The following is a 5,970-nucleotide window of genomic DNA, read 5'->3' on the forward strand; positions in this document are numbered from 1 at the left end:
TTCATCAACTTCATTTTTACCATCTTAGTGAAATGTAGATATTTTGTCAAATAAATTTGGGAATTATAAATAACTCTCCTGAATTATTACACCAGCCACTTAAATTTCTAGTTGACTACGAATACTGAAAAAACCTTGAATGTAATCTAATCTCATGCAGACTGAATGCGAAACAGAACACCGTGCCAATTATCGTCTCGTTTCACTGACCCAATGAATCTGGTGTATCTACTTGGTTACCCGACGTTTCCTGGATCGTTTCACTCATGTCCATTTTACTTTCACTCTTTGGTGCTCGGTAAAGAGAGACGAAGAGAAACGTGTGTTGCAGCGTGTACCGGCGCACTTTTAACATGGTCATTCAATACCATACAAATAATTATATCCATTGGATTATAGTCGTGAAGTCTCGTATGTACTTCGGAGAAGGTAATGTACCCAACCTACTACTGGGTTCATTTTCCTCTACAATGAATACGGAGGGGGACACATGATTCCGGGGATTTCAAGGGGTTACTATCGCAGTTAGAATTTTCAAAGAATCAATCTTTTTTTTGCCTTTTTGAAATTTTCGTAATATACATGTACTTTAGTATATTCTGTAAAAATTTCAATCCGATTTTATTAATATTTTTGGGGATATATCCATGTGTAAACTTCACAGCATTCGAAAAAATACAACTATGAAGATGGAGAAAGAGGAGAAATATTTTTAATCGACAATTAATGTTTTCTATTGTCGACAACGTCAATTCGACCTATTAAAATCTACAGAGAATCCATCTTATGGGCCCCGGATAGAGGAAACTGTATGGAAGGTGGAAATAAAAATTAATTCTGTGTGAATTTCTTCTGACATTTTGAACACGTTATTTTTCGTAAAACAGTATCGTTGAAATCGGTAAACTATTTCTCAAAAACGGCGCAACTCATCGATCTCAAATTTTACGAAATTTTATTTTATTTTCTCCAAAGATAATCATTTCCATTATTTTTAACAATTATTTATGAATACATTGGTCATTAATGCAAACCTTTTCATTACATTATATTTTTTTTTTTATAAATACTCAGGTAATTTATGGTTCAGGTCCACCAAAAACAATAATCATTGAAATTATAATTTCTCTAATGAAAAAGCCATTCTTATCCTCTCAGTGAACAGCAAATAAAACGAACAACAGTCCTAGGGTAAATTCTGGTGTTCCTAAAATTCCCTAACCCCCCCCCCCCCCCCCCCCCCCCCCCCCCCCCCCCCCCCCCTCTGTTGACCTGTTGAGAAAAATTAGTCGCCGTGTTCAGTCGGTGATTGTAGGTGTTTGGGTCAGGTAAATTCAGAGTCTCGTATATGCACTCAAGATAATTTAAGACAATTTATCTTTCTGGATGTCCATTGGGTATCAACATGTGGTGTCTTTGGGGCTGACACATCGCCACGTCCTCGTTAGGGTCCTGAATAAATGAGACGTGGATTGACTGTCATATCTCCTACACTAATTGATTCCTCATAAAAAGGTGACTAGATCCTTAATCAGGTGATGGAAACCCATACAAGTCGATATAGAATAATTAGAATGGGGCGATGGACATGAACATTTATCGTTTTTTTGTCGAACATTTATATCTTAACTATTTTCCTGATTAACCGTAAGATTTATTCATTTATAACGATTTGAGGTGTTTTTGCTTCGGAATTTTTTCGGAAGCATTTAAAATTGTGATCTATCAAAATGAAGGAGGTCTTTTTTTATGTTTTGTCAAAATATGTTTCAAAAAGTCTAGAGATATAATTTTTAGTCTATATGGCGTGTATGGGTAACAAATTTATCAGACTTTATCTCCGATTGGATATTCATTCGTGAAACTCAATAATTTTTTTTCTCATATGTAAGTATTTCAACAATACTTACATATGAGGAAAAAATTATTGAGTTCCTAACTTATCCTACTCGTCAATATTGACTCTAATTCAAATAATTCATAAATATTTTCAATTGTTATGTTCTTTAGAAATCAGTTTTTCACGATCACTGAAGACAAAATTGTATCAAAGAATTCAATGGTGATTTGAAAAATTTATTCTGATATCTTCTGGGCCCGTCACCGGATATTCGACTTCGATTATGACCGCGATTAGAATCTCGAATGGTAGTTTCGATATGCTGCACTTTTAGTACTATAAATCAGGCGATATTTTCTATATTATTTATATATTTATATATGTGACATAATTTTTTAATGATCACTCGGAAGTGTATAACTAATTTGTTAGCGAAAAAAAATAACTATACTATATGTAACGGAGACCACTTCCCCAATTGTTAAATTTGGAAAACCCACGCCAAAAATATCTTACCCAGCACCAAACCCCATTTTCTAAATTTATAAATTACACAATCAAAGTGCCATTAATAACCTAAAAGTAGTCGCTATCTGAATAATTATCGATTGTATTTATTTAATGGAATTTATTTGTCATTCATGTAAATTGAGTTGCACTTTCGGGGTATTGCGGATCGGAAGATGCGGCTCTTACAGACCACAGCTTGAAATCAGATATTTCGTCACTAGGTCGTTAAGAACTTTTTTGGTGATTGTGCGTTAACAGTTCCCGGCGAAGACGAAAAACAAATTTATCGTTGAAAAAAGTTAATTGAAATAAATTGAAGAAAGTATCTAATAAAAGTTGTCTTTTTCAATAGCCCACCCCCTCCCACACACACACGCACGCCCATGAATTTCGTCTCCCTATAGACCACCGCCCTCTCGTAATCCGGCCCACCTCGTCACATATGGGGCATTCTCCGAAAAAATAAACACAATTTGAATTTTTCTATATTTTTCCTAGTTTTTTTTGGTAATAAAACACAGAGAGAAATTACGGAACTTTTTTTAGTAAAAATGACGGAAAAATTACGGGGAAAAATTACGTAACAGTTCCGTAAAACTTCCTACAGTCACATTTCGTCCTGGAATTACGGAAAAGACGAGTAATTTTTATTGAATATATCTCTGTCCGTGTAGGTAATGAAAGAAGCATTCATGAATTTAAAAAATTTTTACACTAACCGTTTCGAAATATAAATAGAAAAATTTTTTTTCATCCATAACTACTCTAAAAATTGACCAAACTAACGAGATTAGATAGAGCGAAGTGTAGTATTGATCCAGAAATTGGGAATTTGGAAATGAGGAAATTCAGAGTAATCATTAAGAATTTTCTGCACGTATAGTCAAAACAAAAGTTTATGACCCTTTCTATAATTCGTTATATTTATCACAATTAATTTTCAATTAATATTTTAATGCGTTACTTAATTAAAGTAAGTAACTGGTTTTTGCTTCTATGAATAATATTTATATTGCTTAAACAAATTAATGAAAAAAATGTCAAAATTTCTGGAAAAAATCAAACTTTTTTCGAGAATTAAAAAAAAAGTGTTGCCCGACCAAAATCGTAGAATTTCTTCTTAAAAATGGAAAATCATGACTCTAAAAATGACTAATATTCTAGCAGTATTTTTTTAAATAAAAATTTCGTTAAAAATTGAAATAAAAAAAATCCATTTGGTTAATTTTTCGAAAAGTTGGGAATTGGAAGAAAAAAATTTTTTAAATTCATATTCCGAGGACCATTAGAGTAAAAAATTTTTTAAAAATCATAAATGCTTCTCTCATTACCGACTATTACCCAAAAAAATGAGTATAAATTTCGTTGAGAAGTTACTGGAAATTCTCTGATAAATATTTCGAAGGTGAAATAAATCTCGGAAACATGACAAGAGTGGCTGACTCGTCACTTGAAAAATCAAGGTATCATCGCACCAGTGGTTGCACACAAGGGGCGTATCTACGTGTGACGATGCGTCCTGACATCTCTCTTATTTCCCCTTCACCCCCAACCCATGCCTAACCGAACTCGCCCTTTTTATTCCGGAACGATTACGCGTCGACGGTCGTGGTGCGTGTGGAAGGTTCATCCCCCATCCCGATTTTATGTGCCACGCAGTCACCCCTACCCTGACAATCTCCTCTCCACCCGTCATCTCATCCTACCGCTCTGTGTGTTTGTTCCACTGGAAATACGTGTATATACACTGGGGATGCCCTCACCAGCAAACAGGGGAAGAGGATTAGCGAGTCCATTAAAGTCGCGGACTCTATTATCCGGAGGGCACGACCATGGTGACATCAATCGCTCCGCATTGGCGCAGAGATGCTTTTGCCATTTTTCCCTTTCATTACTATTTTTCATGTATGCCATTTTTCTCTTTCATGCAGCTTTGGGAGACGACTCCATGCAAATAAAACCAAATTGGCCAAGCTAATGATAGGTGGACTTTTTCCAGTCAAACAAGGTATTACCATCGAATTCAAATTCAATTGAAAATGTTTGTTAATTGGCCTTTTTCATAAGCGAATAGCATCACATACAGCGATTGGTGCAAATGATTGGTTAGAGAGATTTACCATTTTTTCTTATTTCTCCGCTCACCCATCGGTTAATTTATTATTATAAAAAAATACATTTCGTTGATCCTTTCCACGGATTTGTTTGTTATAAGTACATAATAATTTTTTACTAATTCTTCATAGAATCTTCGCTGGAACTATCGGCATTTTTTCTTCCGAAAGTATTAATTTATTTGAATCTCATCTGTGCCTAATGAAGGTAAGCGGTGTTCGTCTCCCTCGTAAATATATTATTTTTATTTATTGACCAAAAATTTTTGTGATCAAGCAGAGCTAACCAAGTTCTTTTAACAGCTGCGTCGTTGGTTGATATATATTAATTCTTCTACAATTTTTTGCCATTTCACCATTAGTTGCTTGCTGTACAATTTTAGTGGACGTTTCTCCATATTCTTGACATCTGACTTGGATTTGGACTCTATGCAGCTGACGATGAACTCATATGTTTTGATTTCAGTTATCAAGTATTAATCCGTTGTGCACAAATGTTGAAAGTCAGAAAGTCTGATCAAGTCTTGATAAAGTTATAGACTCAGCAGCACATGACACCTGTACAAGCACCGAGAAGATCAAAAATATAAGCGGCGATGGTGAGGATTTTGATCTCGTTGAGTTGACATGGAATTGAAATTGTACTCTATTCCACGGGAAGACAATATGCCACTTTGCCTTTTTTTAGTGACTTAAAAAATAGAAGTTTAGTGAAGTTAGTTTGTCCCTCTTTTAGCCTCAAATGATCCACATACTTAGCGTTTCCCGACGCCACTGGGACAGAGGGGGTCATAGAAAAAGTGAATTACAAAGGGAGGATTACCGGCAGCTGGGCAACCAGGGCAACCATCACTTCTGCTTTGCTTCTGCTCACCGATCGCCGTCAATCCCAGTCTATATACCGGTGTGGCTCGTACTAACTGCACGATGACATTGTACCGAAAAAAAAGGAAAAGATCCAAAGAAAAGGACCAACAACCACACACGCCTCTTTTGCCTCTTTCGCTTCTTTCTCTGGCCGTATGCACTGAAGAGTTCTTTGTCCTGCCACGCATTGGTAACATAATTATCGGAGTTATAACAAGCCAGAGCTAAAAGGAGTACTGCTGGAGGGGGATGCAATGGCCAAAGCGGATTCATCATTCCACAATTTGTCATAAGCCGCAATTGAGTCGTTGACATTCTTGTCATGTTGCTCGGACTTTATCGAAATTTCACGCACAATATCATGTGAATTTCTAATTATCAATAGTTTCAATTCAATTTTCAATAAATTGAAAAGTCGGAGAAGCTGCTTCTGCAATTTTCGTCCATGATTAATTTCTACAGAAAAATTGATTTTTTTGTAGTGCTTTAAATTACAAATATTTCTAAACAACGTATTTTTATATAATTGATAGACTATCAATTTTAGTTTCTCATTCTTTTGTTTATAAAATTCAAAAGGTCGTTATCGGAAATAGAAATATTTATAGTTTTATTTGATGAATGATCATTTTTGTGCAA

Source organism: Fopius arisanus, unplaced genomic scaffold (genome assembly GCF_000806365.1).
Source record: "Fopius arisanus strain USDA-PBARC FA_bdor unplaced genomic scaffold, ASM80636v1 scaffold00082, whole genome shotgun sequence".
Classification (NCBI taxonomy): Eukaryota; Metazoa; Arthropoda; class Insecta; order Hymenoptera; family Braconidae; genus Fopius; species Fopius arisanus.